Here is a 23,073-nt window from a genome sequence, read left to right on the forward strand (position 1 = left end):
CCTCGGCTCCGTCTCTGCAGCCGGCTTCCCTGCTCTGATACCTGGGAGCTCTGCCGCACTCAGGCACCCCTGGTCTTTCTGTGACCCCAAGGGTCATGAGACCACACTGTCCCGCGAGGGTTCCACCCCCTGCTTAGCCACTGGAGCGACATCCCTCAGCGGAGCCAACTTCTAAAAGTTCCAATTTTGTGCTCCGCGGCTCTATCACTTGCCAGAAGCAGCCGACGGAGGCCCCCTCCCCTGCCATCTATCCTCCCGAATATCGCCTCGGATTCACTTCTCCGCACATCCTACCTTCCAGAAAGTGGTCGCTTTTCTGTTCAGAGTGTTGTCACTATTATCTTCAATCTCCTGTTGAGTTCATAGGTGTTCAGAATGGTTTGATCCCTATTCAGCTGAATTCCTGAGACCAGATGAAATCCAGGTCTCCTACTTCTCCGCCATCTTGCCACACACCCACACAGATGCTTTTGTAAGCAAAAGTAACATCAAAGAGGAAAATAATGTCATTACAATCTAAGTGATGGAAAACTGAATGTTATGGTAGATTAGAATCTGATTGAGCACTGAATTTATTCTACAGTGATTTTTGGTTTATTTTTTTCTTTGAATTTTAGAATTTAACATTTTGATTCTTCACCACAGTGAGAAGAAATGAGAAAATGAAATCTCAGGGGAAACTCCTCTTTGATTCCCTGCTTCAGATCTTTTCTCTGTGTTTGGAATCTGGATCGAATATTCTTCCTTTGATCTCTGCCTGAAAAGGCCACTGACAACAGATAAAAACTTTCATATGAAAAGTCCTAGATGGACATACACAAGAGAAAAGTTTAAAAGTAAGTGTAATAAGGATATTCCAGGTATATTACAACTATGCTAAATTCAGTTAATATATATATTTTTAAGATTTTATTTATTTATTTGAGAGAGAGAGAATGAGAGATAGAGAGCACGAGAGGGAAGAGGGTCAGAGGGAGAAGCAGACTCCCCGCTGAGCAGGGAGCCCAATGTGGGACTCGATCCCGGGACTCCAGGATCATGACCTGAGCCGAAGGCAGTCGCTTAACCAACTGAGCCACCCAGGCGCCCTATTTTTTTAAATAATTGATTGCCCAAATATAAATAATGGGTCTACTTATAGATCCACCTTTCTCCTCTCATTATACATAATTGTAGTAGTTTTCTAATTATACAAAAATGTTACCCAAAGATTAAAGGTAAAAAGTAAATAAAGAAACCAGCTAATAGAGAACACTAGAAATACCAATTTAAAAAAAAGTCTTCAAATACATGATAGAAAATGTAAAAAATCTAATTTAAAATGGGTCAAAATTATAAGAACAAGTCCATAGAAGATGGTAAAAATATCCAATTAATATATGAAAAGAGTGTTTACTAATTACTAATCAAAGAAAAGCTTATCAAAAAGATAATGAGGTGACTTAAGCTAGTACCTCTGGATAGCCTTAGCATGGGGCTTATCATCAGAAAGACGGTGATTAGAGTTGAAACTATCAGCCCTACCCACAGACCTCTGGGAAGGAAAAAGGGGTGGGGCTAGAGAATAAGCTCTATAAAAACTCTTGAACAATGAGATTTAATGTGCTTCCAGGTTGGGGAAAATGTGGAGGTTTGGGAAGGTGATGTGACTGGAGAGTACATGGAAGCTCTGTGCTTCTCCCATACCACCCTATGGGTCTTTTCCATCTGGCTATTCTTGAGTTGTATCTTTTTATTATACATTGGTAAATGTAAGTAAAAATTCCTCTGATTTTTATGAGCCATTCTAGCAAATTGTTGATCCTGAGAAAGAGAGTCATTGAAACCTTAATTTATAAGAGGTTGTTCAGAAGTACAGATGATAATCTGGACTTGCAGTTGGTGTCTGAAGTGAGGCAAGGCTCGTTGGGCTGAGCCCTGATCCTGTAGATCAGGTAGTGTCAGAATTGAGTTAAATTTGTAAGACATGCAGTTGGTGTCCACTGAGAATTGGAACATTGCTTGGTATGGGAAATCCACATGTTTGGAATATAGAAGTATTCTGTGAGTAGAGTTAGAAACAGAGGGGTTTTGTTTGTTTGTTTCTTTTCCTCTTACACTACTCCATAAGGCATCTCAAAAACGTTAGTTGCTGTGAAGTGTAGTATATCATGTATACTAACTTTTTTTAAAAATTTCTGTGTGGAAGGTGAGGGTGTTTGTTGAGCAAATATCTCAGAAGATATTTCATCAGATCTTTAATAAAAATGACAAAGTAACTAACCTGTTACTATTGCTATCTAATCCTCAGAATAGGGAGCTGAATTTCTAGAGGTTTTTTGTTTGTTTGTTTGTTTGCTTGCTTTGATCATTGAAATAATATAAAGGTTCAAAGCATGAATCGTATGTTGTGAGTAAAGTGATTGTTGTAGATATTAGTAAGTCATATGGCATTGCAAGAAACCAAATCAGCTCTGAATCAGCTCTTGTTACCTTCCCAGCTTGGTTATTCCCAATGACCTGGCATATGGGATTGTTTTGATAATTATCAATTTCACTTGTTCACTTATTCACTACTTGGTGTTTTTCTTCCTAGGACACAAATTTTCAGATAAATATCTTATTATAGGAATCAACAAGTAAATGGAAGAGTATCCCATGCTGCACTATTTAGGTTTTATGGATTTAGTACTATATTCATCTTTCCTTCCATGTGAACATATTATAAGAGGAAAGAAATAGACACTAGACAATATATAGTGTATGAGTGTCATGGCAATCATTACAGAAAAATCCTGAAAAAGCAGTTCTTTTGTAAATGATCCTCAAAGTTTGCATAAATATTGTTACCCTCTACATGAAACTACTGCATATCCCCTGAACAAAAAACTTGAGACTATGGAGTAGATTTTGAAATCAGTTTCTCTATGAAATGCACAAAAGATAAGCCTTAATGGGAAGAAGTAGACACATAGTTTGACTTTGTGAGGCATGTACTGTCTAGTCAGATTATTCCTCAATTCCTGAAGCACAGAAGGTAGTAGGAAGAGAAGGCACTTGCAAGTGGGCGTGTTAAATGAAATAAGAAACAAGGCATCCTTGTTCTTCTGCTTCTGCTTTGCTTCTGTTCATGCCTCAGTAAAACTTTGCAGAGTTAATGTTAGGCTTTTTCCAATAAGAATAGAAAATGTTTCTTCCATGCACAGGATGGTTAGAGCAACTGAACATTTTCCCTATAATAAACTCTAGACTGAAAAAAGAGAGCTCAGTTGGAAGTTGTATTCTTCCTATCACAAATCTATGAGGCAAAGGGAATGTAGCATTCTGCTTCACAATTATATAACTATCTGCTTTAAGAGTTTAGGTGTTAAGAGTGCTTAATTTGAATAGGCTATGACTCAGAGAAGTTAGGGAGGATTAGAATAAACTGACCCTGCTAATAGTGCAGTTGGTGTCTAAAGTCTTTCTTTCGGCTGGCTGGCTTGGAGGCTTGGAGAAATAGATAACTTGTGACACATGAGTTTGCTTTAACAAAGTGCTAAGAATATATTTTCAGCAGCACTAGGAGCCACTGAGCTGGCAGATACTCAATGAGAATAGTTTCTTAACAGTATCCAGATTCTTATAGGAAACTAGTGGTTGCAATGCTGCCAGATTGAGGGAAGCCTTGTATCCTGATCATCAAAACAATTATATTTCCAAATATATCACTCTGAAAACATCAAACTAAACTTATATTTATATTGTACTATAAGCCATGCTTCCTCTTCTAATATCCAAGTTGGGACACAGTATCTTTCCTAGATCTATATTCCTACACTATATCCTGGATATATGATCTAACACATGAGCAGTCAGATTGCAACAAAGTAACCATGCACCATCTGCAGTAGATTTTATCAGTTCAAGGTCTAGGACAAAGCAGAAAACAATTGTCTTCAATAGGACTTAACACAAGCCCTACCATTTTAGCCTGGGGAAAAACCCTCTGACAGGTTGTCTGGTTTAGGAAGAAAAAAAAGATCATGGTCCACCTAATCCTAACTAAAATTAATCTGAGTGTCACCAAAAAATGTTTCTGGTGTACAGGAATTAATAATTGATCTTAAGGAGTCAAGCACAGATACTTTCTAAATGTCTCTATGACTGGAAAATGGCCTCTAGCTTTCCAAGATTATGGATGCTCATGTCCTTCAGACATTCACTGGGATGCCTATTAAGACTTCTTTGTCCAATAACACTCCTCAATAGAACATTATGATAATCCAATATAGATTCCCCAAGGATTCAGATCATAAAGGAAAAGATAAATGTGTGTGTGTGTGTGTGTGTGTGTGTGTGTGTGTGTGTATTTAGATGAAGGATCCGGTTCAGTCATCTGCTGAGATAAAGTAAAAGAAATATGATATTAGTGATGTAAGAAAGTAATTTTAATTTTTGACATAGTCTTCAAGACCCACTACAACAGTGGTAATAAAGCCTTTTTGTATTATTTTTGTAGTCCATCTCCTCTTGTATATCTTGCTACTTTATGTGAACAACTGTGATGATACATAATGATTTAGATTTCAGGTGAATGGTGATAAATTTGACATTACCTTAAAATGGAAATTTGTGGGTCTTCTATGTTCAGAACTCAATGTACATCACCTTGAAAAAGGATAAAAATTGAGTAATGAGGGACAAAATATTCAACTATGCTGAGTATGTTTCATTTGCCTCCACAGATCCAAATTCCACTATTTTATACCATGGTTTTTGCTTCTTGAAGCAGATTTATACAGAATACCAGTATCAACTATCTTTTTGACAGAGAAACTCAACAAACTAGGAATGGAAGGGAACTTCTTCAATCTTACAAAAGACATCAAAAGAATACACACAGCTAATAGCATACTTGATGGTGAAAGATTGAATTTTCCCCTAAGATCAGGGATGAGACAAGGATTCTTCTCCCACCCTGTTATTCAGCATTTTACTAGAGGTTATAGCCAGGGCAGTTAGGCAATGAATGAATGAGTGAATGAATGAACGGTATCCAGTTTGGAAAGAAGCAAAATTCTATTTGTAAATGACATGACCTTGCATACAGAAAATCCTGAGAAATATTCTAAAAATCTATTATAACTAATAGACAAGTTCAACAAGATTGTAGAATATGACATCAATATACCAAAATCAGTTGTATGCCCAAACACTTAAAAGGAATATTCCCAAAATGAAATAAACAAAATGACTTCTTTAAAATTATATTTTTAAAAATACTTAGGAATATATTTAACTAAAAGAAATGCAAATCTTGTACTTTAAAACTCCAAAGCATTGTTAACAAAAATTTTAAAAGATCTAAATAAATGAAAAATCATCCCATGTTCATCATTAAGAAGACTTATGAGATGGTTATACTCCCTGAAATGATCCACAAATTCAACACAATCCAATAAAAATAGAGTTGAAATTTTGTGCAGCAACTGACAAGATGATTTTAACATTCATAGAGAAATTCAGGGACCAAGAATGTCAATACTATTTTGAAAATAAAGAGCAAACAAAGTTTGAAGACTCACATGTCCTGATTTCAAAACCTACCTCAAATCTAGAGTAAAGAAGTCAGTGCATTGCTAGCATAAATGTAAATGTATTGTTCAATGGAGCAGAATTGAAAGTCCAGAAATAAGCTCTTATATTTATGGCCAATTTATTTGTGGCTAAACAATAAAAAGACAACGCAGTTTTGAAATAGGGCAAAGAATTTGAATAGGTATGTCTTTAAAGAATATATACAAGTGACTGATAAGCATATAAAAGATGCTTGATATATTTAGTAATCAAGGAAATGCAAATCAAAATCACAGTAAGATATCAATTTACACCCACTTGGATGACCAAAATTAAAGATAGACAAAAACAAGTGTTTGTGAGAATGTGGAAAATTTGAACCGATATGCCTTGCTGGATTATACAGTGGTGCAGACACTTTAGAAAACAGTTCTGGAGTCCCTCAAAAAAGTAATGATAGACTGATTATCTGTCTCAGCAAGAGAAATAAAAATGAATGTCCACGCAAAAATAAATGTTTATAATCACATGATTCCTAATAGCCAAATAGTGGAAACAACCCAATGCCCATCAAATTTGGTGTATCCTTATAATGGTATATTATTTAGCAATAAATATGAACTATTGATATATCCACAATATGGATGTACTTTGAAAACATTATGCAAAGTGAAAGAATCCAATCACCAAAAATCATATTGTTTGATCCATTTACATGAAATGGATTCATAAATAGGCAATTCTGTAGAGATGGAAATTAGATCAGTGGTGGTCCAGGGCTAGGGGAAAGGAGGAGGGTGGGAAGTGACGGCTAACGGGTACAGGATTTGTATTGGATGTGATGGAAATGTCCTAAAACTATATTGTGGTAATGTTTGCACAAGTATTGACTTGTACCCATTTAAATGGGTGAATTGTATGGTATATGAATTATATCTCAGTAAAGGTGTTATTAAAAAAATAAACCTGCCTATTAGTTATATCTGCTTAGTGGTCCTAGGGACATTTCAGACTAAACTTGTAAAGTTCTCACTAAATCTGCAAGTAGCAGGTGCTATAATATCATCCCCAAATGTTACATACTAATCCTTGGAACCTATGAATGTTCTATGGAAAAAGGGACTTTGCAGATATGATGAAGATTGAGGATATTTTTTTTTTTTTTTTTAAGATTAAGGATCTTGAGATGAGGACACATTTTGGATTATCCAGGTGGGCACAACATAATCATGAGTCCTTAAAAGCTAAGAACCTTTCCAGCCTGAGGTCAAAATGTGAGAAAGATGTGACTACACAAGAATGGTCAGAAGTTTAAAAATTGTTGCTTTAAATATAGCAATAGTCATAGTGATAGGCAGGTCATAGTGAAAAGGAGAAATGCATAACTATTACATTTCTATAATTCATATTCTTACTAATACGCATAGGTTTGAAGTTTAGCTCATCAAAAGGATTGTGGGAAGAACTTTGGGTGGTTTTAAGCCCCAATTTTTTAATTTTAAAATGGTAAAAGTAACTTCTATTTCACTGAGTTGTTTTGACAAACAGGACAACATACGTAAAGCATTTAGTATTTTTTATAACCCATAATATGCAATTAGTAATGCTCATTTCCATTCAGTTAAAAGGCGGGGGAGAAGGATGAAAATGGTCTTCTGAGAACTAAAGGAGGCAAGGAAACAGATTCTCTTATAAGGCCTCTGGAAAAAAAAATATAGTTTAATTGACACCTTGATTTTAGCTCAGTGAGGCTCACATAAAAGTTCTGACCTATAGCATTGTTAGAGAATTAATTTGTTTTTGTAAGCCAGTAAGTGAATGGTACTTTGTTATAGCAGAAGGGAAAAAAAGCTAACAAAACCTAATACTATTCACAGTTTTTACATAACAGTAAAAAAAGACCACAATCCATTCATACCTAAAACTGGGAAATTAGGAACCATCTTCCTTTCTCTTTTCAACTTGATAGCCAACTTAGATCTCAAAACTGTCCAGGTATTACCATGTATAATACCAACACCTTGGTCACATTTGCTATAATTTTGTTGCGAAAACTAGTGGTCAACATTTTCTATTAACGCCTACATAACAAATATTTTAGGCTTTATTAATCATAGGGTCACTGTGGCAACTACTGAATTCTGCCATTATAGTGATAAAGTAGTACTTACAAAAATGAGGATGGCTGCATTCCAATAAAAGTTTATTTATAAAAATAGTGAAAACTGTGTCTGCACACAAATTGGCACATACATGTTTATAGCAGCTTTATTCATAATTGCCCAAACATGGAAGGAAACAAGATACAGGTCAGTAGGTGAATAGATAAATAACTGTGGTACATTCAGACAATGGAGTAGCATTCAGTACTAAAAATTAATGAGCTATAAGGCCACAAAAAGACATGGAGGGAACTTAAATGTGTATCACTAAGTGAAAGAAGCCAATCTGACAAGGCTGTATAACTATATAATTCCAAATATCAAACATTCGGGGAAGGACAAAATTATGAAGACAGAAAGAAGATCAGTGGTTAGCAGAGGTTGGGGAAGGGAGGGCAGAACGCGGTGAAAGTACTCCGTACAATATTATAGTGATTGATATATATCATTATACACATAACCCATAGAATGTACAACACCAAGAGTTAAGCATAAACTATGGACTTCGGGTGATAATGATGTGTCAATGTAAGTTCATCAATTGTAACAAAGGTACTACTTTGGTGGGCAATACTAATAACAGGGGGAAGATATACATGTGTAGGGGCAGGGCGTATGTGGGAAATCTCTGTACCTTCCTTTCAAGTTTTCTGTGAATCTAAAAATGCTCTAAAAAATGTCTATTAAATCCTTGAACAAAACAAAACAAGAGGCGGGTCAGATTTGGCATGCAGGTCATCATTTGGTTATTGTTGGCCTAAATTAAAATACTATGTCATCTGTTCTGCACAGAATCTCAGAGTTTTATTTACAAAATATAGATCTAATTATGTCCCTTCCTTGCTGTGGAAATACCTCAGTGATTTTCAGATATATCATAGTAGGCAAGATACAGCCTCTTCCACTTCTACTGTATCTCCAATCTACTGTAATTACATCCCAGTTTCTTGTTATATTGAATCCAGACTTGTTTCTTTCAGTCATGTCCTACTGCAGGACTTTTTTTCTCTTGCCATCTTCTACCCCACACATACTTTCCTCACATCAGAATCTCTTGTTTTAAGTCTTACTTATCAGCCTAAAGATCACTGTTTTAGAGAAGTTGTCCCTATACAATTAAGTCCAAATATGTTCTTCTTAGACATTTGTTTTCTCAAAAAAACTGTTTCCTCCATGATGCACTGCATGAAATATTACCATTTGTTTCCCACTTCTTTTTTTTTCAATACTTAAAGATAAGATGCAAGAGGAAAGGGATCATGACTAATTTTACTCCCCTCTACATCTCCAGTGTTGAGTACAAGGTCAGTAAGCATTTGTTGAATGCATGAGTGAATGAATGAGCTTCACAGTTAAAAGATGATAGGCTAAATGTCATAATATGCTGAGGACTGACAACTAGATAATAGGAATATCTCCAGAACTCCCAGCAAACATATCTGAGTTAAGGTAAAACTCTTAGATCATCAGTACAGAAATCATTTGCTCTACCTCTGTCATGTAATATGAATTGTTACAGTTTTCTGAGAGAGAGAGTACTGGAGTAAACATGAAACATTGCAGTGGTGCAAGATTTGGGGCATTTTTTTATTTTTTGGTTGTTTTTCTTCTCTTTTTGTTATGTAATTCAGGATCAGGAAAAAAATTTTGGCTCAGGAAGTCATGGTTACATGGTGAGGAGGAATCTGTACTAAAAAGAAGGTGGTGGAGATGAGAATTGGTTACACTGAAAGGTTTGATCAAATAAATAAGGTTAAAAAAACAAAAACAGGCAGATTTTTCTGGATTGAAATCGGATGTATTGAGGGGAGTCTGGGCGGCCCAGTTGTTAAGTGTCTGATTCAGCTGAGGTCATGATCCCAGGGTCCTGGGATCAAGTCCCACATTGAGCTCCCTGCTCATCAGGGAGTCTGCTTCTCCCTCTCCCCCTCCCCCACTCGTGCTCAGTCTCTCTTTCTCTCACGTGTGTGCACGTGCGTGCAAAAATAAATAAGTAAATAAAAATTTTTAAAAAGAAATTGGATGTATTGATAATGAAATACTGATTTTCAATATATAGAAATAAATATATGTATGTATGTAGCTGTATTTATAAGTGTAAATTATATATATATATATCTGCTTTATATACACATATAGATACACAAATATATTACTATAACTATCTAGCTAGCTAGCTAGCTATCATCTATCTTTAGAGACAGAGAATGAGCACCTGAGAGGAGCAGTGAGGACATTCACTGTCCAGAATTTGGTTGTCAAGACCATTCTTCATTGAAAAGAATCAGGGTTAGCTGGAGATAATAGCTTATTCAAGGTCTGGAGCAAGAAATTATAAGATGATCTTGGAACATATTGTGCCAAAAAGAAGGAAAACACTCAATGAATAATGGAAGCATCTTGAAAGTCCAAATTGCTGACAGTCTGAGCATGAAACTAATTATTGGACTGAAGGGATTATAACTTACTGAGTAAAAGAGAAAAACTATGAGTTCATATACATATAAATAAATAAATGCATTTATTGAAAGATTGATTAAGTATGAGCTATATACATAGTTTCAAAGAACCTCACTACAAAATACTTAAGAAAAATTGGTGGAGAGTATCTTTGTAGTAGAGAAGCTTGGCTGACCCCACCTTAATCAAGTCAGTGGTCAATGTGAGTATCAGCAGGATAAATCAAAAGCATGCATTACCTGAGAAAATGTAATGAGAATGCAGAATCACTTTGTTATTTTCCCATCAAAGAAGCATACCTTGAATTTAACCATGAGAACATAAAAAACAAACTCCAACTGAGGAATGTTCTACAAAATGACTTGTAATCATCAGTGTCAAGATCATGTAAATCAAAGCAAAAGGGAGAAACTGCTCAACACTGAAAGAGCATAAAAAGATATGTCAACTATATGGAAGCTTCATTCTGAACTGGATCATTTTGCTATAAAGGGAATTTTAAGAACAAGTGTTAAAACTTAAATAGGGTCCAAAGATTAGATAGTAGTAATATATCAATGTTAATTTTCTGATACTGGTGATCATAATGTGGTTATGTAGGATAGTATTCCTGTTTGTAGAAAATACAAACTAAAGTATTCAGTTTGGGAAGGAGGAGTTTGTACTAATTTAGTACAATTTATACAATTTATAAAGAAGGACAAATTCCATACCTTAGTCTTTGCATCAAGTAACATAAGATCTGGTTTCACTGCCCTATACTTTCTACTACTTATAATTTCCAAAATCATTCAGTCTTCTTTGTGATTATTTTATGCACATCTGAACTAATAAAACTGGTATAATGAATTTAAAAACAATATTCTTTTAAAGGAGATGTTCTATGTGTTTGAAAAACAAAAAATAAATACTTTAAAATGCAAGTTTAAAATGCAAGCCATGAACCATGGCTCATAAATTAAAATATTATAATTAAGTTTAATGTATTATATTAATATTTTTGTATGTGAGTGTGAATAATATCACTTAACATTTTGACATCTGATTTTATTATTCTCTCAGAGTTATTCAATTTGTAATGATTCCGATATATTTAAGAGGAATTTTATTTTCAGAAAACAATTTTCACTTGAAAATGGAAAGGAAGAGAAAAATATGATCCAATATGAAGAAATTTGCTTAATATTTTCTGATTAAAGCAAACATACATAGGTTCTTATAATTTTGTCTTGAAAAATAGCTTAAATAGAAAAACGTGATTGAATTGCTTTTACTGAATTTAAATTGAATTCTAAAAATCTTTCCAGAATAGAATAGAGAGCAGGACATTAAATTAAATAATTGAATATGTGGGCATATACATGAGATTGGAGTAGAAAGTAAGAATTGTTGTCAGTTTTGTCTCTGATAAAGCCTCGCATTTCAGCCCCCACTTCCTATAATTGACATGGCTATTGACACAGCTTACTTGGACATGGATGGTCACAATCTTCCTAAACCTTTCAGAATTCCAAATTGAGGCATAAATAGCATAAGAGATATGATGTCCGCTCTATATCATCAGATGTAAACTTGCCAATGTAATCATTACTGAAGTCTTTTATGGAGATTTGCAAAAAGTCAGACTTCTAGAAGAATGGAGAATTATAGCTATGCATATAGTGATTCTCAACACTTTCTGCTCCTAAATTACAGGACAGTGTTTTTAAAATAACAATGTTTGGGGTCCATTTGCAGAGATTCAGTTTTACTTGGTCCTGAGACAGAACCCAGGCATTAGGATTTTTTTTTTTTAAGAGGTCCAAGATGTTGCTAAACTTGTGAGGTTTGGGCAACAGTGATCTACAAAAACAATCTTTAATCAGATGTCTTCAGGGAAAGGAGGAAATCAGTGTTTTTTAGAGTATTTGTGTAGAAATTTGGTTTCAGCCATGCGATTTGGAACATTATATTAGGTGGAAGATCAACTGGACCCTGCACCCAGTTCAATCAAAGCATAGATATTTATTTGTATGTGTATTTTTTCCTTCAAAAGAATTCTTCTATGAAAAATCTTTTAAAACACTAATTTAACTCTACCCCAAGAGAGTCCCAGAGATGTGAAATATCTTGGCAAGATCACAGAGATAATTTGAAATGCTGTTATACAGGTTCTGCTGGGAATTAGTCATTTAGTTATTTTTTATACTTTTATTTTTCTCTCAAATAAGCTAATTATAATGATGTTAATTATTGCTGAGTTTGAAAAGTTAAGTTTTAAAAAATCAAAAATGATTAAATATTTGAGGAATGGTTGTCTTGGGATTTTCTGAAAATCAAAGTACTTGAAAAATTTGGCCTGCAAATGTTATTAATTTAATATAAACTCCACCTTGTGTCAACTTGATGAAACTACATTCACATGATGCCTTGATTCTATAAAGCCTGAGTTTATAGAGTTATCAGGGAGTTATCCTTAAAATTGTTTAACACAATCTTCTCAAAATATAAATGAGGTCATAAAAGATGCCTTTTTTCCTGAAATTACACAAGTATGCTACACACACAGATATCTAAAAACTAAAATATATTTATACTTTGTAATGGAAAAATAGTGGTCCATATTATTAACCCCAGAACTTCCATGAATCACCAATCCACTGAACAATTTAATGTAACATAGTAACTAGGTTTATCTGTATGTAGTCTGTTTAATAAATTGAGTTATTAGGAAAGAAGCCCATCCATTTTTTTTACTATATAATGCACTGAATTTTTTTTTATCTTTTTAATTTTTTATTTTTATGTTAATCACCATATATTACATCATTTGTTTTGGTGTAGTGTTCCATGATTCATTGTTTGTAATGCACTGAATTTTGAAATTTAGTATTCTTAGGACATATACCTTATGTTGATTTTTAAATACAAAAATAATAATTGTTCAAATATACTATGATTAGTGATTGTGTAAAATCATGTATTTTTTTAAAGATTTTATTTATTTATTTATTTGAGAGAGAGAGAATGAGAGAGAGAGAGAGCACATGAGAGGGGGAGGGTCAGAGGGAGAAGCAGACTCCCTGCTCAGCAGGGAGCCCGATGCGGGACTTGATCCAGGGACTCCAGGATCATGACCTGAGCCGAAGGCAGTCGCATAACCAACTGAGCCACCCAGACGCCCATGTATAAATCATTTAAACTTACATATTAAAATAACATATCTGAGATACTGTTCTAAAAAAGCAATAAGCATGTGTAAACACAATGTGTTGTGGGTGGCATAGACTGAGGGAATGATGACCCTAAAACCATCCTCCAGTAATGAGTTATTTCATACTTGGGAGTCATGGGAGATGGATGGAACACTTTTCCATTTGGATATTGAAAAAAAGTTCACTTATGCAAAGCTTGAATTTGAAATATAATATTCTAATTAATAATATGGATTTTGAAGCCAGATATCTAGATTCACATCCTAGATCAGCAACTTCCTCATTAAGATATTCAAATATTCTGTGTTAATAATTTTAATTATGTTTTAATCTTTAAAACAGGCATAATAATGTCTGCCTCATATATTGGTGAGAAGAAGTTGAGTTACTATGTGTAAAGGACACAAAACAGTATCTGGAATATAGTAGTGTCTTGGTATTTTATTAATTTAGGTTTTTTTTGAAGTATAACATATAAAAAAGTGTTAAAAGCCATCATGTGTAGAATTAAATAAGTTGTAATAAAATAAGTATTAACATTCAACCATCACCTAGCTCAAGTAATAGATCAATGCCAACAACATTGAAGATTTCCTTTTGTCTATCCCAATATCTACCTCTTCTTCCTATCCCCAAAGGAACTATTACCTAGATGTTTTGCCTTTTTTTTTAATATATATGTGCAAATATTCAGTATCATTCCACAGCATCTGATATATTTTGAGATCACGTGGTTGTGCAAACTCACTTTCCCATTTTGATTTCTGTATTCTATGTTATATAAATATAACATTAATTCTGTATAATAATACAAGTGAAATATAGTTTTTTCTCTCTTAATGATGTTTATTCATGAGCAGAAAGAAATTCTTTTTTTAGAAAGAAATTCTTTAATTTGATGTCATATGACTTACTATATTTTTATTTATAGTTGGTGACTTTTTGTCTCACTTATGTCATCTTTCCCTACCTCAGGATTATGAAATTATTTTCCTAATTTATTTTCTTGAAGCTTTTGGTTTACCTTTCACATTCAGATTTATAATTTCTCAAAAATAATTGTTTATCTGTTATGTGGCAGCCAATTTTATATATTTCTTTATAGACATATATATGCAATTGACAGAACATCATACTTTGAAAAGATTATCTTTTCCAGACTGCTCTACAATGTCCATGTGTGCTGTAAACCAAATGTCTATAAATCCATTTGTCTATTTCTGGACTTTTATTTCTGTTGTATAGGTCTATTGTCTCTTCTTGCACCAGTACTTTACAATCTTTACTTGTAATTTAGAACATGTCTTGCCCGTTAGTAGAGAAAGTCCTCTAAATTTGTTGGATTTCTATATTGTCATGGATAATATAATATTCCTTTACATTGCCATGTAGACCCTGCAGTAACCAAGTCTATCTGTGAAAACAAAAGCAAAAACAAAAACCCTTCTGGGATTTAATTGGGATTTTTTGAATTTCTAGATTAATTTGGAGAACAGTCTTATCATTGTAAAATTGAGTTCTACTTCATAGACTTTGTAAACATTTTAATCTTTTATTCCTTTTTAATAGTTCATGTTTCAAAAAAAATTAATAGAGATCATGCATGTCTCCCATCAGATTTACTCCCAGGTATTTTTTCTAGTCTTATTGAGAAATAATTGACATGCATCACTGTATAAGTTTAAGGCATAGAGCATGATGGCTTGATTTATATATATTGTGAAATGATCTCTATAATAGGTTCAGCTAACATCTATCTTCTCAGATAGGTACAAAAGAAAAAGAAAAGAAAAAATTTCTTCCTTGTGATAAAAACGAATAGGGTTTACTCATTTTTTTAAAAAGATTTTTATTTATTTATTTGAAAGAGAGAATGAGAGATAGAGAGCACAAGAGGGAAGAGGGTCAGAGGGAGAAGCAGACTCCCTGCTGAGCAGGGAGCCCGATGTGGGACTCGATCCCAGGACTCCAGGATCATGACCTGAGCTGAAGGCAGTTGCCCAACCAACTGAGCCACCCAGGCGCCCAGGATTTACTCATTTAATAACCTTCCTGTATACTATACAGCAGTGTTAGCTATAGTCATGTTGTACATTATAACTCTACTACTTATAACTTGGAATTTATACCTTTTGACCACATCTCTGCCTGTGGTAACCACAAGTCTGATCTCTTTTTCTATGAGTTTTCTTTCTCTTTTTCTTTTTTAAGATTCCACATAAAATGCAGATCATTCAGTATTTGTCTTTCTCTGCCTGACTTATTTCACTTAGCATATTGCCTTCAAGTCCCATTCAAGTTGTTGCCAATGGCAGGGATTACTCGTGATTTATGGCTGAATAACCCATTATACATACATAATATAATATTATATATATAATAAACTCCTTGATTCATTCATCAACTGATGGACACTTTGGTTGTTTCCATGTCTTAGCCATTGTAAATAAGGCTTCAATGAACATAGAGGTGCAAATATATTTTCAAGTTAGTGTTTTTGTTTCCTTTGGATATATTCCCAGAAGAGGAATTCCTGAACTATATGGTAGTTCTACTTTTAATTTTTTGAGGATCCTCCATACTGTTTTCCATGTGGTAGTACCAAATTTCAATCCAACCAACAGTGCACAAGGGTTCCCTTATCTCCACATTCTCACTAGCACTGGTTATCTCTCATCTGTTTGGTGATGCCCATTCTAATAGGTGTGAAATGATATTGCAATTATGGTTTTAATTTGTATTTCCCTAATGACTAGTGATGTTGAACATCTGATGGTTCTAGCAAAGAGTTAAGGAAAGTGAGGAAGTGAATTGGAAAATAAAATGAATGCCATTATGATGGGGGTGGATTATTTTCAGATTTTTAAGATAAAGATAAAGACAATACCATTATTTCTCCTTAAGCTCTGATTTCATCACTTACTGGAGAAGAGATATGGCTCTAACCTGAGCATATTATGTACATAAGCACAAGTTTAAGCACATGACTTGGGTCATTGGATCATTGATTTTCTTTTTTATTTTGATTTTTTTCTCTTTTTGCCTAATCAACTGTTGGTCATTGTCTTCTTATTTCCTTCACTCAATCAATCAATACCATCCCTACCATTACTCTCATAATCTGATTTGTCTTGTGTATGATATTTTGCTGATCTGGACTCTCCCTTTCTCTCAGCATTAAAGATCTTCTGCAACATTTGACTTCACTCTTAGTCCTAAATACCAAAATTGGATTACTTGATTGTTGCCCATGTTCCTTTCCCTTCTGGTAGTTCCCCAATCATCTTTAGCCTCCTATTAAATCATTCCTCATAATCCCCTTACACAACCTCTATCCAAGGCAGTCTGGATGTTACAATTATTTTTTAATTAAATCTGCATGTTTGGAGATAGGGTTAAGATGGCAGAGGAGGAGTAGGGTGACCCTAAGCTTGCCTCCTCTCTCCAACACAGCTAGATAAATATCAAATCATCCCAAACACCCAAGAAATCAATCAAAAGTCTTAGAGAACACAGCTGCACATCTATCTATAAGCAGGAAAAAAAAAAAAAAAACCTGTGGAAGTTAGGAGCTGTGGAGAGTTGATTTGGGTGAGAAAAGAGCTGCAGGTGCTGTGGAGGGGAAGGAGCCCTGATCTTAGAGACAGGAATGAGAGAGAATGAGAAAGGGGGGGGGGGAATGAAAGTATGCACAGGGGACTGCACAAGAAAACTATTCCCTAAAACCATTGACTGGGAAAAAGGAGAGAGTTTAAATACTGCCAGTTCTTTATAAATAGTGGAGTGCAGAGTCTGAAGGTTCAGAAGTCAGCACCATCTCTAGGGTCAGGCCTGGTGAACTGAGTGGTTCTCTGGTGGGGAAGGAGGGGACATACTTGGGAGTGGGCAGCCACAGTCTGAGGGTCCCCCGGGTTGCATGGGGAGAAGTGGTTCACCTGCTTGGAATGCATTTGGTAGAGGTGATATGGGCACTCTGCAGGCAAAAGACCCTGTGGGAACCATTGAACTGCCCCATTCACCAGCATAGGAACAGAGACATGGGCTGGGGGCAACAAACTCTGGCGTCATCTCTGTGTTGTGATTTCCCCTAAACTCTGAACCCCTGCACAGTCACGGGACTGTTTTCTGGGACAAGCTGGCACCAGCTACAGCGCAACCAGACCCTCCTCCAGAAGATCAGCATGGGTCCATGCAGCAGAGTCTCTGAAGTACAGGGCTTTGAAACCCAGCCACACCTGAGATAAAACACAGGAGTGCTGCCTTGCCTGCCAGGCAGACAGCTTGGACAAAAACAGGGTGAAGGTGGGGATCTGACGGAAGCTGGGGACACAGGAGGGATGATTGCTCATCCATGAGGGCTTCCTGAAGAGTGGTGGGCTCGAGCTCCCCTTTCTGGAGACAAGAGATCAAGGCAAAGCCTTTTTCACCCCTAGCCCACCAGCATGCTGCCCTCAGTGAGAGAAAGACAATGCCACCAAGTGGAGACCAGGGCCACTTACACCAAGCCCTACCCTCCTGCACCCTGTAGGCTCATCTCTACTAGGGCAAGTCCACCTGAAAATCAGAACAGCAGGCCCCTCCCACAGAAGACCAGGAAAAACCTCCTTCGCACACCAAGTCTACTGATCATAGAGTGCTGCAAAGTTTCAGCTCTAGGGGAAACAGGATCTAACTTCTTTTGCGTTTTTTGTTTGTTTTTTGGTGTTTTGTTTTTATTTTTTGGATACAGAAAGAGGAATTATTTTATTTTTTTAATTATTTTTAAATTTTTATCCTTTCTTTTCTTTTTTATATAAAGCTTCTCTCAACAAGCAAACCAAACACACCTAGGATCTGGCTTTATTTATTTATTTTATTTTATTTTATTTTACTTTTTTTTCTGACCTCCAAAATGATAAGAAGGTGAAATTAACCCAAAAAAAAAGACCAGGAATAAATGACGGCCAGGGGTTTAGTCAATACAGATATAAGTAAGATATCTGAACTAGAATTTAAAACAACAATTGTAAGGATACTAGCTGGGCTTGAAAAACCATAGAAGACATTAAAAAATCACTTACTACAGAGATAAAAGAAAATCTAGTCAGGCTGAAATTAAAAATGCTACAACCAAGTTGCAAACCCAAATGAACACCATAACAATGGGAATGGATGAATTAAAGGAATGAATCAGTGATATAGAAGATAAAATTATGGAAAATATTGAAACTGAAAAAGAAGAGGGAAACAAAAATAATGGATCACGAAGGTAGACTTAGGGAACTCAGAAATTTATTAAAATGTAGTAACATTCATAAGAGTCCCAGAAGATGTAGAGAGAGAGAAAGGGGAAGAACATTTATTTGAGCAAATTATAGCTGAAAGCTTCCCTAATCTGGGGAAGGACACAGACATCAAAATCCAAGAAGCACAGAGAACTCCCATTAAATTCAACAAAAGTTAGGCATCACCAAGGCATATCTTAGTTAAATTCACAAAATACACAGACAATGAAAGAACCTTGAAAGCAGCAAGGGAAAAATATTCCTTAACCTACAAAGGTAGACATATTGGATCCATAGCAGATCTCTCCACAGAAACTTGGCAGGCCAAAAGAGGGTGGGAGTATATATAAATGTGCTGAATGAGACAAATATGCACCAAGAATACTTTATCCAGCAAGGCTATCATTCAGAATAGAAAGAAAGATAAAGAGTTACCCAGACAAACAAAAACTAAAGGAGTTCCTGACCACTAAACCAACCCTGCAAGAAATATTAAAGGGGACTCTTTGTGTGGGGGAGAAAAGACCAAAAGCAACAAAGAATAGAAAGGAACAGAGAACATCAACAGAAACACCAACTTTACAGGTAATACAATGGCACTAAATTCATGCCTTTCAATAACACTTTGAATGTGAATGGACTAAATGCTCCAATCAAAAGACATAGGATATCATCTATATGCTGCCTATAAGAGACTCATTTTAGATGTAAAGACACCTGCATATGGAAAGTGAGGGATGGAGAACCATCCCTCATACTAATGGATGTCAAAAGAAAGCCAGAGTAGCCATACTTATTATATCAGATAAACTAGATTTTAAAACAAAGATTGTAACAAGAGAAGGGCATTATATCATAATTAAGGGGCCTATCCATCAAGAACATCTAACAACTATAAATATTTATGCCCCCAAATTGTGAGCACCCAAATATATAAAACGATTGATAACGAAGATAATGAAACTCACTGATAATAATACAATAATAGTAGGGGACTTTAACACCCTACTTACCACAATAGATAGATATTCTAAGCAGAAAAACAACATGGAGACAATGGCTTTGAATGACACACTGGACCAGACAGAATTAACAGATATATTCAGAACATTTCATTCTAAAGCAGCAGAATACACATTTTTTTCTGAGTGCACATGGGGTATTCTCCAGAATAGATCACTTACTGGGTCACAAATCAACCCTCATGAAGTACAAAAAAATTGAGATCATACCATGCATATTTTCTTACCACAACACTATGAAACCTGAAGTCAACCACAGAAAAAAAAATTGGAAAGACCATAAATACAAGGAGGTTTAAGAGAATCCTACTAAAGACTGAATTGATTAACCAGGAAATTAAAGACAAAATTAAAAAGTTCATGGAAGCCATGAAAATGAAAATGTGACAGTCCAAAACTATGGGATGCAGCAAAGGCAGTCCTAAGAGGAAAGTATATTGTGATACAGGCCTGCTTCTTCCTTGCAAGAAGCAAGAAAACTCCCAAATACAACTAACCTTATACCCAAAGGAGCGAGAAAAGGAAGAGCAAATAAAGCCTAAAGCCAGCAGAAGAAAGGAAATAATAAAGATTAGAGCAGAAAAAATTGGATATAGAAAAAAACAAAACAAAACAATAGAACAGATCAATGAAGCTAAGAGCTGGTTCTTTGAAAGAACCAATAAATTTGATAAACCCCAACCAGACTTATCAAAAAGAGAAAAGACCCGAATAAATAAAATCACAAATGGAAAAGGAGAGATTACAACTAACACCACAGAAATACAAATAATTATGAAAGAATATTATGAAAAATTATATGCCAACAAACTGGGTAATCTGGAAAAATGAAAAAATTCCTAGAAACATACAATCTACCAAAACTGAAACAGGAAGAAATAGAAAATTTGAACAGATCTATAACTAGCAAAGAAATTGAATTAGTAATCAAAAATCCCCCAACAAACAAAAGTCCAGGGCTAGATGGCTTCCCAGGAGCATTCTACCAGACATTTATTTTTATTTTTAAAAACATTTTTAAAGATTTTATTTATTTATTTAACAGAGTGGGAGAGAGAGTGAGAGAAAGCACAAGCAGGGGGAGCAGCAGAGAGAGAGGGCGAGAAGCAGTCTCCTCACTGAGCAGGGAGCCTGATGCAGTGCTCTATCCCAAGACTCTGGGATCATGACCTGAGCTGAAGGCAGACATCTAACTGCCTGAGCCACTCAGACACTCCTTACCAGACGTTTAAAGAAGAATTAATACTTATTTTTTCTCAAACTGCTACAAAAAATAGAAATGGAAGAGTAACTTCCAAACTCATCCTACCAGGCCAGCATTATCTTGATTCCAAAACCAGAGAAAGACTGTACTAAAAAGGAGAATTATAGGCCAATATCCCCAGTGAACATGGATGCAAAAATTCTCAACAAGATACTAGCAAATTGAATTCAACAGTACATTAAAAGAATTATTCACCTTGATAAAGTGGGATTTATTACCGTGCTGGTTTAATATTTGCAAATCAATCAATGTGATATATCATAGTAATGAAAGGAAGGATAACAATGTTATGATCCTCTCAAAAGATGCAGAAAAAGCATTTGACAAAGTCCGGCATCCATTCTTGATAAAAACCCTCAACAAAGTAGAGATTGATGGAACATATCTCAATATCATAAAGGCCATATACAAAAGACCAACAGCTAATATCATACTCAATGGGGAAACACCTAGAGCCTTTCCCCTACAACCAGGAACTAGATAAAGATGTCCATTCTCACCATTACTATTTAACATAGTACTGAAAGTCTTAGCCTCAGCAATCAGACAACAAAAACGTACAAAAAGCATCCAAATCGGCAAGGAAGAAGTAAAACTCTCACTATTTGCAAATGATATGAAATTCTATGTAGAAAACCTGAAAGACTCCACCAAAAAAATACTAGACGTGATATATGAATTCAGCAAAGTCACAAGATATAAAATCAATATATAGAAATTTGTTGCATTTCTATATACTAATAACAAAGCAACAGAAAAAGAAATCAAGAAATTGATCCCATTTGCAGTTCCACCAAAAACAATAAGATATCTAGGAATAAGCTTAACCAAAAGGTAAAAGATCTGTACTCTGAAAACTGTAGAACACTTATGAAAGAAATTGAAGATGACACAAAGAAATGGAAAAACATTCCATGCTTATGGACTAGAAGAACAAATATGGTTAAAATGTCTATGCTACCTAAAGCACTGCACACTTAATGCAATCCCTATCAAGATACTACCAACTTTTTTCACAGAACTGGCACAAACAATCCTAAACTTTGTATGGAACCATGAAAGATCCTAAAAAACAAAACTGGAGGCATCATGATTCCAGATTTCAAGCCATATTATCAAACTGTAGTCATCAAGACAGTGTGGAACTGACAGAAAAACAGATATATGGATCAATGGAACAGAATAGAAAACCCAGAAATGGACACACAACTATATGGTCAACTAATCTACAAAGCAGGAAAGGATTTCCAATGAAAAAAAAAAAAAGTCTCTTCAACAAATGGTATTGGTAAAACTAGACAGCAGGGTGCAGAAGAATAAAACTGGACCACTTTCTTACACCATACACAAAAATAAATTCAAAATGGATGAAAGACCTAAACACAAGACAGGAACTCATTAAAACTGTAAAGGAGAACACGGGCAGCAACCTCTTTGATATTGGCTATAGCAACTTTTCACGAGACAGTCACCAGAGGGAAGGGAAACAAAGCAAAAATGAACTATTGGGACTTCATCAAGAGAAAAAGCTTCAGCACAGTGAAGGAAACAACAGAACTAAAATGCAGCCTACAGAATGGGAGAAAATATTTGCAAATGACATGTCTGATAAAGGGTTTGTATCAAAAAATCTATGAAGAACTTATCAAACTCCACACCCCAAAAAAACTAATCCAGTTAGGAAATGGGCAGAAGACATAAATAGGCACTTTTCCAAAGAAGACATCCAGATGGCTAACAGACACATTAAGAGATGCTCAACGTCACTCATCATCAGGGAAATACAAATCAAAGCCACAGTGAGATACCACTTCACACCTGTCAGAATGGCTAAAATTAACAACACCAGAAACAATAGGTGTTGGTGAGGATATGGAGAAAGGGGAACCCTCTTATGCTGTTAATTGGAATGCAAACTGGTGCAGCCGCTCTGGAGAACAGTATGGAGGTTCCTCAAAAAGTTAAAAATAAAAGCACCCTAAAATCCAGCAATGCACTAATAGGTATTTACCCAACGGATACAAACACACAGTTTCAAAGGGGTCCATGCACCCCAATGTTTATAGCAGCATTATCAACGATAGCCAAAATATGGAAAGAGCCCAAATGTCCATCGACTGATGAATGGATAAAGAAGATGTGGTATATATATATATATATATATATATA

The sequence above is a fragment of the Callorhinus ursinus genome, unplaced genomic scaffold (assembly GCF_003265705.2).
Source record: "Callorhinus ursinus isolate GAN/ISIS: 27379988/994484 unplaced genomic scaffold, GSC_fseal_2.0 scaffold3, whole genome shotgun sequence".
Classification (NCBI taxonomy): Eukaryota; Metazoa; Chordata; class Mammalia; order Carnivora; family Otariidae; genus Callorhinus; species Callorhinus ursinus.